The sequence below is a fragment of the Stegostoma tigrinum genome, chromosome 35 (assembly GCF_030684315.1).
Source record: "Stegostoma tigrinum isolate sSteTig4 chromosome 35, sSteTig4.hap1, whole genome shotgun sequence".
Classification (NCBI taxonomy): Eukaryota; Metazoa; Chordata; class Chondrichthyes; order Orectolobiformes; family Stegostomatidae; genus Stegostoma; species Stegostoma tigrinum.
The window spans coordinates 25,273,676-25,285,702 of NC_081388.1; the positions used below are offsets into that span (position 1 = coordinate 25,273,676).

The 12,027-nt window shown below is 43.5% G+C and overlaps 1 protein-coding gene across 4 annotated transcripts in view; it reads left to right on the top strand.

Moving 5' to 3' along the window:
* Positions 1-2,553: 2,553 nt before the first annotated feature.
* Positions 2,554-12,027, top strand: part of elof1 (elongation factor 1) — a 32,428-nt gene continuing 22,954 nt past the window's right edge. The window contains exons 1-2 of one of the 4 annotated variants that reach the window (XM_059639937.1): positions 2,604-2,662; positions 4,518-4,587. The gene's annotated coding sequence lies outside the window, so the exon portion shown is untranslated. Of the gene's footprint in view, positions 2,663-4,517; positions 4,588-12,027 lie in introns of all 4 variants that reach the window. The other 3 variants (XM_059639938.1, XM_048522076.1, XM_048522077.1) reach the window with 3 other exon arrangements.

Here is a 12,027-nt window from a genome sequence, read left to right on the forward strand (position 1 = left end):
TCTGCACTGACAAAAGAAACAACTCTAAACCTACCCATTCCCTCACACCCCGAACCGCAATAATAACCAAAACAGAATCCCCCTCATCCTCACATACCACCCCACAAACCTCCAAATCCAAAGCATCATCCTCTGACATTTCCGCCATCTGCAATCTGACCCCACTACCAAAGACATTTTTTCTTCCCCACCCTTATGGGCTTTCCGGAGGGACCACTGTTTCTGTGACTCCGTTGTCTGCTCCACACTCCCCTTCAGCCCCATTACCCCTGGCACTTTTCCCTGCAACCGAACCCAGTGCGACACCTGCCCAATACCTCCGCCCTCACCCCCACCCCAGGCCCTAGGAAGACTTTTCACATTAAACAGATGTTCACTTCACATCTGTTAATGCGATATGCGTCAGATCAGACATGATCATGTTAAATAGTAGAGTGGGCTGAATTGCCTCCTTCTGCTCCTAATTCCCATGTCTCCTATGCTCCTCTGATGCAGCCAGAAATAAATAAAAAATCTGGGTCTATAATTTCTTCCCTCATCTCCCAGAGCAGCCTGGACTACAACTCATCTGGAGTGGGCAATTGTCAATTTCTAAGCCCACCAAAGCCTCCAAAATCTCCTTAACTCCCTAGGTCAAACTTCTTCAGAACCTCGCAGTCTCAGTTCCCAAATTCTGTACCTACATCCTTTGACCAAGACACAAAGTACTCACTTAACACCCTATCAATGTTTTCCAGCTCCTCCACATTATCTCCTTGGTCCTGAATGGACCTATTCTTTCCCTGATTATCCTTTTACCCTTGATATACTTATGAAATGTCATGTGATTTATCTTACTCTTCCCAGCCTGTGGTTTTCTCATGCACCCTCTCTGTTTTCTGATTGCTTTCTTGATTTCACCCCCGCACTTTTTATACTCCACTCCGGCCTGCATTGATTTGCTTTCATTTCAATCTTATACAGTCCTAAATATTCCCAGACCTCAATGGTTGTCTGGGCTTGTTGCTCCTACATTTCACTGTAATGGGAACAAGTTAAGTGTATACTCTTCCCAATTCATTTTGTATGCCTCCGAATGTTTTACTGTAGATTTACCCAGGAGTAGCTGTTCCCAATATACCTTGGCCAGATCCTGCCTTATTTTAATAAAATCTGTCTTCTGCCAATCAATAACTCCTTTTGCAGACCATGTGTGTTCTTTTCCGTAAAAAATTAAAGTGTACAATGTTGTGGTCACTATCATGAAAATGCTCTCCCACTGCCACCTTGAACACCTGTCTGGCTAATTTCCCCAGAAATATTGAGCACTGCAGCATCCCTTGTTGGACCTTGATATAAAAACTTCCTCTGAATACATCAAGAAATCTGCCCCCTCTAAACTCTTTACATTATGACCATCTCAATTAATGTAGAGAAAGTTGAAATCCTTTAAATACAATAATTACCTTTTTTTTTTACATGTCAGTGAATTGTCTACATGTCTGCTCCTCTATTGCCTGCTATCATACATTCCCAGTAGTGGGACTACCCATTTTTATTCTTAAACTCAACCCATAAAATCACATTTAAAAGGTCTTCTAGGATATTATCCCACCTTACTGCAGTAACTCCTTAACCAATAATGTGACACCACCTCCACTTTTACACCTTGTCTATCCTGCCTGAATGTCCTATGCCCTAGATTGTTCAATTGCCAGTTCCCATCCTTCCCCTGACCACATCTGTGATGGCAGCAACATTGCATGTGTCAACCCATGCCCTTAAATAATCTGTCTTACCACTAGTGTCTTAGCATTAATGTAGGGACCATCTAGCCTTGCCAACTTCCTTGAGACACAACATGGCTGAACTCCCTTTAGTAAAATATGCTGTGTCCCTATGGCTTGAACACTGTGACCCATCTCCTACCAAATTAGTGTAAATTCCTTACAACAGCATGAGAAAACCCACCTGCAAGAATGTTGATCTGAAGGGTAAAATTGTCATATTCGCAGGGAGCTGCTCTCATTACTGGAAAACAACTGGGTTGCGAGTTTAATCTGAGGGTCACCACACCCCAGGAAAGGTTGAGAAAGCAGGACCTTCACAGGGATCTCAGCTGTACAGCGTACTTTCTTGTATAATGTTTTCCCTTTTAGTAATTTATTCACGTTATCTAGCCAAACTTTCAGCCATCCGGCTAAATTTACCGAAGTGAAAAAAGAAGCTAAAATGTACACCAAAAATTACATGAACCCAAATGATTCCAGTTCTGAAGAAGGGTCTGGATCAGAACCGTTAACTGTGATTTGCCTCAGGCCCGCAGAGCTTTTCCAGCAAGTAATCTGTTTTTGAATTCAAATGACTTTCTGACGAAAAGAAATGCCAATCCACAATATCTACACAGATCGGGCTCAGGCGTCGAGAGCAGCTATGGATAAGCCTGAAGGTTTGAAGTGAACGCGTTGACACCTTCCGCACTCGGCAATTTGAAAACTAACAGTTGGTATGATGATGTCACAAAGGAATCCTGACCCACCCCTTTGCCGGTTGATGATTGACGGACGACTGAACCATTCAGCGCTTGGACCGGAAGTGCTTTTCCCAATTACCGTGGAGGGGTGGGATTTCCGTTCCACGAGCACCGTCTGGCCGCGGCTGCCGGCTGGGAGAACTTTCACAGGTACTGATACTGCACTACATTGAATGAGATGTGAAGGTGAAACCTGTTGATATCGAGGGTACTCGGGTGGTTGTATGATAGACAACTGCAGTAACCAATCGCAGGCGGCGAAACGACAACATAAAGACTAATAGAAGACCCGGAACCTTGATCCCCAGGCCGAGCAACCAACATTAGGCAGTTCATCGGCGGTGTGCTCTGATTGGTCAACCTCGTAGATTGACGGTCCCTATATCCAATCAGAGCTGTTAATGTGTTCTCTCTGACCAATGGTGGTTTGTGAATGGGTCAGTGAGCCACACTTACAACTCTGTATGGTCGGGACCGGGCCTGGGCCTGTAAAACAGTTTTAGCTATTTTACAACAACCTATTCAAAGATAGTATGTCTTTTGGCTTTGGGTTGGGTCACTAGTACCACACAGTAAGATCCTAAACCCGACACAATCAGTTTGGGGGAGGGCGAGCTCCTCCTGCAGCTCCGGTCGCTTTCACCCCCCCCCACCCCGACTCCCTCCAACCAACAAATCTGGCTACTGGGCACGATGATGGTGCTGGAAAATGGGGATTCGTTGTCTTCCGAGCTAAAAGCAACAACAAAAAAATGTCGGCAGGAGAGTTTTTGCCCTCGTTCGTCCCTCAACTTGACTATGGCTGAACTATCTCAACTGTAAAATCTCAATTTCTCAATATCAACTCTCAAATTGACTTAATATCTGAAAATCTTTGGATGTTCTTCAATATACTAAGCTGAGCATTTACAGCAAGTAGATGACTTACTGGGGGTAGTACATTGTAAGCTGAGCCCCGCTGTTTCTGGTAATGTTAAATGTCAAATGTTAAGCTTTAGATTTTTTTCAAAATGGCCAACACTAAGCCACAATTTACCTGACTTTCAGACAAAGGTTGACAAAAAGCACGGATTGGGTTTCTGTACGAAACTAGAATTATTATTTATTATTGATGTAGAACACTAATAACTAAATCTCTACAACAACTTGACCCTAGAGTGGTTACACGTGCACGGACAAATAGAATAGGCAATTGATGGAGGTTAAAAAAGAAACTAAATAGTCATTTTGCTGGTCTTTGCTTCCTGATTCCAACATTGAGATGATCCTTAATAAAAACAGAAACTATTGGTAAAACAGCAGGTCCGGCAGCATCAGTGGAGAGAAAGTGCAGTTAACGTTTTGGAGTCTATTGACCCTTCTTTAGAACTCATTGTAGCTAGGAAAAGGTTGATATTTATGCTAAAGAATGAGAGGGGAAAGGAGTAAACTATAGGTAGAGATGGAACTTGGAGAGGGAGAAAAACAGTTTGGATGACAAAAGAATGGGTAAAGATCACCCTGGGAGAATGAATAGCTGCTAGTGGCAACCGTTAGTGGCTGACAGTGGGTTGTTTGTCATTAGCAACCCATGTGATGACAAGGTCTGGTGTGTGGAGACTGGAGTCAGGACATGGGAGAAGGTGCTCAGGCCTTAAAATTTTCGAACTTTAATATTAAAGTCCAGAGGGTTCAGGATTCCCAAGCAGAAAATGAGGTGGGAGTAAATTACTGCAGAGTTGTTCCTCTAGCTTGCACTGACTTTCATTCGAGCACTGCAGCCAGCTTGAGACAGATATATTGGCCTGGAGACAGAGTGGTGTGTTCAGATGACAGGGCACTGGAAGCTTGGTCATTTTTGTTGATAGAACATGGGTGTCCTGCAAAGCAATCACCTAGTCTGCTTCTTCCCCCCGCCAGTTTAGAGGAGAAAACATTGCGAGCAGTGAATACAGGTCGACTGTAGTTCGGAGGAAGGATCACCAGACCTAAAATGTTAACTCTCTGATTTTTTTTTTCTTCACAGTTCTGTCAGAGCTGAGCTTTTCCAGCAACTTTGTTTTCGTACAGCGGAGACTAGATTGAGTGAAGTGCAGGTAAATTGCTGCTTCACTTAGAATATGAGTCTGGGGCCTTGAGTAAAGCGAAGGGAAAAAGTAAAGAGGCAGGTGTTACACCATTGCGATTGCCTGGGAAGGTGGCCTTGGGGTGTAGGGAGTGGGCACAGGTGTCCTGGAAGAAACTGTCCCTGTGGAAGGCTGACATGGGAAGGGAGGGGAATGTGTGTCTGATGGTGGCATCCTACTGGAGATAGTGGAAATGGCAGCTAATGATCCTTTGGATGTGGACACAAGTGAGATGATAGGTGAGTACAAGACGGACCCTATGGCCATCTTGGAAGGAAGGAAGAAGGGTGACGGCAAAGTGTGACAAATCGGTTGGATGCAGCAGAGGGCACTGTCAACTATGGTAATGGGGAATCCTGCAGATATTTACATATAGATCACACCCACTTGATCTTCTTTGTCTAACTTGCTCATTAATTCCTCAAAGAATTCTAACAGATTTTTCAAGCATGACGTTGCTTGATGAAGCAGCCCTATTTTAATGTGCACTTCCAGGTATTCTGCAATTTCATCTTTAATAATGGACTCAAATCTTTCCAATGACTGAGGTCAGACTAACCAGCTGTAATTTCCTGTCTTCTGCATCCCTTCTCCTCTTCTTGCCCCTCTCTTTCCCTCCTCCCCCACCCCAAACTTCTTAAACAAGGTGTTACAATAGCCATTTTCTGGTCATCTGGCACCTTCCCTGTTGAAGTGATTTGTGAAAGGTCACCTTAAACACCTGTGTGATCTCTTTAGCTGTCTCCTTTACAACTCTGGGACGTAATCCATCTGGTCCAAGTGATTTACTCACCTTTAGACCATCAGCTTCCCCAACATCTTCTCCATAGCGATGGCCAATACAGCCACCTCTCCTTCCAATTCTCTTGCTGTTTAGGATTGTTTGTGTCTTCCATTGTTACAGCTGATGCAGAGTACCTGTCCAGTTACCCTGCCATTTCTTTGCTCCGCATTACTACTTCTGTAGCCATGTTTTCCAGCGGTCCAATGGTCTGGCAGTCTTGTCTCTGTCTTCCCTTTAAGATATCTAAAAAGACTTGCAATCTTCTTTTATATTAGTAGTTAGGGTACTCTTGTATCTCATCTCACCCAGTTATCCTTTGCTGGTTTTAAGATGCCCCAATCCTGTCAGTTCCCACTAATCTTCATCACAATGTATGTCTTTTCCTTTGCATTTCGGCTGGCCCTAATTCCCCTTGTCAGCTATTGTTGCTTTGTTCCCTCTTCTCTCCTCCACACCCCAGTATGTTTGTTCTACCTTGGGATGAATTTCTGCCGTCCCTCCCAATTTACCAGAAACTCCTGCCACCTCTGCTCCATCATTTTCCCAGCCAGACTGCCCTTCCAATCAACTCTGATCAGTTCCTGCCTTATCTCTTTGTAGTCATTTTTACTCCGTTGTAAAACTTGCATCTGATTCCAGGTTCTCCCTCTCAAATTGCCAGGCAAATTCTACCATGTTATGGTTACTGCCACCTAGGGATTCATAAAATCATAGAGCTTTACAGCATGGAAACAGACCCTTTGGTCCAATTCGTCCATGCCAACCAGATATCCTTAATAAATCTAGTCCCATTTGGCCCATATTCCTCTAAACCCTTCCTATTCATATATCCATCTAGATGCCTTTTAAATGTTGTAATTGTACCAGCTTCCACCACTTCCTCTGGCAGCTCATTCTATACACGTACCACCCTCTGTGGGGAGAAGGTTGCCCTTAGGTCTCTATTAAATCTTTCCCATCTCACCTTAAATCTATGCCCTCTGGTTTTGGACAGCCACACCCTGGGGAAAAGACCTTGTCTGCTTACCCAACCATGCCCCTCATGATTTTATAAACCTCCATAGGTTACCCCTCAGCCTCTGATGCTCCAGGGAAAATAGCCCAGTCGATTCAGCCTTTCCCCATAGCTCCAACCCTAGCAAAGTCCTTGTAAGCCTACCTTAGAACTTTTTTAAGAGACTGCTGAATTTTAAACTTTTCTAAAATGGAGAAAGAAAAGACAGATTTACTCATTGCCACCAAATTCTCTAAGCTATATACTCATTTGGGCTATGTCTCACTCTGGTTGTGATTTTGCCTTTCTAAATGTGTAAAGTCTACTCTTGTTGTCTGTTTGCAGACTCAAATCTAATGTTGTGCATTTTGGAAATTTTACAAGCATGGGCTGATTGGGTATGGTTAGGCTAGTTATTATTGATGAGGCTAGTGTTGATGACACCATTGATGAAATGCAAGGAGGCTTCAAGAGGACTTAGATATGCTAAGTGAGTGGGCAAGAACATGGCAGATAGAATATAACAGGGAAAAGTTTAGGACTCCTTACTTAGTAAAGGATGTATTGGCCCAGGAGGGGGAGTTGAGAAGTTTGCCTCATGAGGAGAGATTGAGTAGACTGGGACTATAATCATCGAAATTTAGAAGAATGGCAAGGGGGATTTTATAGAGAGATAAAATTATGATGGGTATGTATGATAGAAGCAGGAGGGTTGTTTCCACTGGCGGGTGAAACTAGAACTAGGAGACAAAGCCTTAAAATAAAGGAAAGCAGATTCAGGACTGTGTTGAAGAGGAACTTCTTCACCCAAAGAGTTGTGAATCTGTGGAATTCCCTGAGTAGTCAAGTAGTTGAGGCTACCTTGTTGAATATTTTTAAGGCAAAGATAGATGGATTTTTGAACTGTAAAGGAATTAAGGGTTGTGGTGAGCAGACAGGTGAGTGGAGCTGAATGCATGAAAAGATCAGCCATGATCTTATTGAATGGCAGAGCAGGCTTGATGGGCCAGATGGCCTGTTCCTACTCCTATCTTTTATTGTTCTTGAAATTGTAACTTATTCACTTTGATAAGAAAAGCAGAAATGCAAAGTATTCCTTAAGTAGTAAGAGATTGGAAAGTGATAACGTCCATAGGACCTGGAAGTCCTTGCTGATAAAGCACTAAAAGCTAGCATAACAGTTGCAGCAAGTAATTAGGAAGATAGTATATTAGTTGTCCTTGGAACATGATTTGAATGTGGGAGTAAAGACGTCTTGCTGCATGTCACTTCTATGTTGAAGGAACATCTTAAAGGAGTAAATAGAGGCAGAAAGTAGAGTGGTTTTAGAGCTTTGGTCCCAGGCATTTGTAGATGACTTTTTTTCTTTTTAATTCATGGGATTTGAGGTTCACTAATGGGGTCAGTATTTATTGTCCATCACTAGTTACTCTTGAGAAGATGGTGCGGATTTACCTTCTTGAACTGCTGCAGTCCACTAGGTCAGTATGATTGGTAGATCACCAGTAGAGGAGCACTGATAACTCAGTGAATCATGGGTTGGAGCAGATTAGAGTTTGAAGGAATGAGCCAGTAGAATCATTTGAAAGGAACAGTGAGAATTTTAAAATTGTGTTGTCGCTTGACCTGGAGACAATGAACAGGATTTGGTATAAGTTAAGATATGGGCTGTAGAGCTTCAGCTGACCTTAAATGTGGGACACCAGACAGATGTGCATTGAAATTGTCAAGGAGAGGTAGCAAAGGAACAACAGTGTTTCAGGAACAGGTGAACTGAGGCAGAGCAAAGTCAGGTGATGTTCTGATGGCGAAACTAGGCAGTTTAGCGATGGCAAGAATAGGAGGTAGAAAGTTCATCTCAGGATCAAATGTGCATCAAGGTTATGAATACGTTGTTGCAATCACGATTATTCAAAGGGAGAAGAACAATATTTTTAGTTAGAGAATAGGATCTGTAGTAGGAAAAGGAAAAAGATGGTTTTGGTTTTCCCAATATTTAATTGGTGGAAATTTATGCTCATTCAATACCTCATGTAAGCAGTTTGATAGTTTAGTAGAGGTTGATAAGTTGAGAAAGTGATGATGAGCTAGAGCTGGGTGTGTCAATATACACATGCAAACAAACGCTGTGCTTTCAGACAATGTCATCAAGAGGCAGCGTGTAAATGAGAAATAGGGTATTATTTATAAAGGACCAAATAAATATTTGCTGTTCTGTGAACACCATATCCATGTGTGGCAACACATTTGTAGGAATTATGTACAGAATGTATCATCTTTTTACAAATGTCAAGCAAAAGTGATGAACCACTGATAATTGTGTACTGTTTTTGACATGCTTGAAATTTTAATGATGACTATATTTATAAAAATGATAACACTGTAGAGCTGGAGGAACACAGCAGGCCAGGCAGCATCAGAGGAGCAGGAAAGTTGACATTTTTGGTCGGGACCCTTCTTCAGAAATGGGGAGGGGGAAGGGGAAAGGAGTGACATTTATAAAAGTGTTTTCTGCAGGCATTCTGTTGAAATCAAATACTTGTATGTGGTCTCATTTCAATATCATAATCATAGTATTATGGCACAGAAAAAGGCTATTTAGCCCATTGTTTGCTTTTCAAATAAGCATTGTTACCTACTGCCAATTTTCTGCTTTTTTCCCCATATTGTTGTGCATTGTTTCTACCCAAAACCTGTCTAAATGCTTCAGTTGAACATGCCTCTTCCACACTTCTTGTGGCAGTACATCCCATAACCTAACTTCTCACGGAGTGAAAAAGGTTTCTCTCACATCACGTTTGCTCCTTTTGCACATCAGTTTAAATCTGTGTCATCTTGTTCCTTTAATAAGTGGGAATAGTTTCTCCCCATCTATCAAGCCTGCTCTTGATTTTGAAATCCTCTTTCGGATCTGTTCTTAGCTTTCTGCCTAAGGAGAATGGTCTCATCGTCTTTAGTCTATCCTTAACTGAAATTTCTCATCCCTGGAACTGTCTTGTAAATAACTTCTGCATCTGTCGGATGCAATTACATCTTTCTTCCAGTTTGGCCTATGTAGTGTTTCTCTCAGTCTATTACTTAGGCCAAACTGGAAGAAAACTGATAATAAGGATATATGCACTAGTGAGACCATATCTGGAGTCTTGAGTAAAGTACCTAAGAAGGGAAAGAGTAACTGCATTGGAAGCAGTTCAGAGAAGATTTATCAGACTAATACCTGGAATAGACTCGTTTTCTTTTGAGGGAGGGTTGGTCAGGCTAGGCTTGTATCTGCTGGAATTTAGAAAAGCAAGAGGTGATATGATTGTGACAGAAGATTACAGTTGTGGAGATGATACTGCCCGTTATGAGAGAATCTAGATCTTGGGGTCACTGCTTATATATACACTTCTCTGTCAAGATTTTGGGCCTTTGGACCTTTGCTGCTGAGAGGGTGGTAGAAGCCAAGTCCTTGAATATTTTTAAGACAGAAGTAGATAGATCCTTGGTGAACAAAGGGCTGGAAGGTTACCACAGGTGGATGGGAATGCAGATGAACCAACTCTTTATCTTATGATCTAAATGTGACAGGTTCATACTTGAGTTGAAAATAGCAACCGTAAGCTCTACAAACATCACAATTCTTGCCACCAGATCTCTCTGATTTAACCCAGTAGAACAATGACTGATTTATTATCACATGTGCTGAAGTACAATGAAAAGCTTTGTTTACGAACAGTACAAGCAGATTATAGTACTCAAGGAATAACAGATGAGAGGTTTTAAAAAAGACATAGACTTAGACAGAGGCATACAGGTTACATTGCACAGGGCATGTTATTTGAGATCAATGTGAGCAAGATCAGCATTTTTTAAGGCTAGAGAGTCCATTCATCAGTCTCATAGTGGCTGGGAAGAAGCTGTTCCTGAAACTGCTGGTGCGTGTGTGTTCAGGCTTCTGTATCTTCTGCCTGGATGGAAGAGGTTGTAGGAGATCATTACTGGAGTGTAATGGGTCTTTGATGCTGTTGGTGGCCTTTCTGCAGCAGCAAGCCCCGTGTAAATGGAGCCCATGGATGGAAGGTTGACTATCTCCCGCAAGAGAGAATCTAACCATTGACCCTTGACATTCACTAACAAAAACATCACTGAATTCCCCATTCTTCTCATCATGAGGACACTATTGACCAGAAGCTAACCTGGTTTAAATACATAAACACTCATTACAGTACAGTTCAAGAGATGAAAGTTGTATTGCCGCTAATCCAACTGTCATCTACCCAAAATAACGCGTGAAGCTGGATGGACACAGCAGGCCAAGCAGCATCAGAGGAGCAGGAAAGTTTGATGTTTTGGGTCGGGACCCTTCTTCAGAAATGGGGGAGGGGAAGGGGATTCTGAAATAAATAGGGAGACAGGGGGAGGTGGTTAGAAGATGGATAAAGGAGAAGACAGATGGAGAGGAGATAGACAGGTCAAAGAGGCAGGATTAGAGCCTGTGAAGGTGAATGTAGGTGAGGAGTTAGGGAAGGGATAGGTCAGCCCAGGAAGGACAGACAGGTGAGGGGGGTGGGATGAGGTTGGTGGGTGGGAGATGGGGGTGGGGCTTGAGGTGGGAGGAATGGTTAGGGAGGTGGGGACTAGCTGGGCTGGTTTTGGCATGTGGCCGGGGGAGGGGAGATTTTGAAACTTGTGCAATCCACAGGAGGCCCAGGATGGATGTGTTGTCCGAGGGGTGGGGGTGGGAGAGGAGTGGAATGGTTCGTGACTGGGAGGTGTAGTTGTTTGTTGTGAACTGAGCGTGGGTGTTTTGCAAAGCGATCCCCAAGCCTCCACTTGGTTTCCTTGATGTAGAGGAGGCCACAATGGGAACAGTATATCACATTAACAGATGTGCAGGTGAACATCTGTTTGATGTGAAAGGTCATCTTAGGGCCTGGGATGGGGGTGAGGGGGGAGATATAGGGGCAGGTGTAGCACTTGCTTTGGTTGCAGGGAAAAGTGCTGGCGGTGGTGGGGCTGGAGGGGAGTGTGGAGCGGACAAGGGAGTCATGGAGAGAGTGGTCCCTCCGGAAAGCACATTAAGGTGGGGAGGGAAAATTGCCTTTGGTAGTGGGGTCAGATTGCAGATGGCGGAAATGTCGGAGGATGATGCCTTGGATTTGGAGGTTGGTGGGGTAGTATGTGAGGACGAGGGGGATTCTGTTTTGGTTATTACTGCGGACAGGGGGTATGAGGGATGAGTTGCAGGAAATGTGGGAGATATGTTTGAGGGCATTTTCGATCACTGTGGAGGGGAAGTTGCGGTTTTTGGCAAAAAGAGGACACCTGGGATTTTCGGGAATGGAATGCCTCATCTCGAGAGCAGGTGCGGCGAAGGCGAAGGAATTGGGAATAAGGGATGGCCTTTTTACAGGAAGGTGGGTAAGAGGAGGAATATTCTAGGTAGTTGTGGGAGTCGGTAGACTTAAAATGGATATCAGTTTCCAGGTGGATGCCAGAGATGAAGACAGAGAGGTCCAGGAAGAAGAGAGAGAGGTGTCAGAGATGGTCCAGGTAAACTTAAGGTTGGGGTGGAAGGTGTTAGTGAAATGGATGAACTGTTCAAGCTCATCGTTTGGAACATGAGGTGGCGCCGAAACATTCATCAATG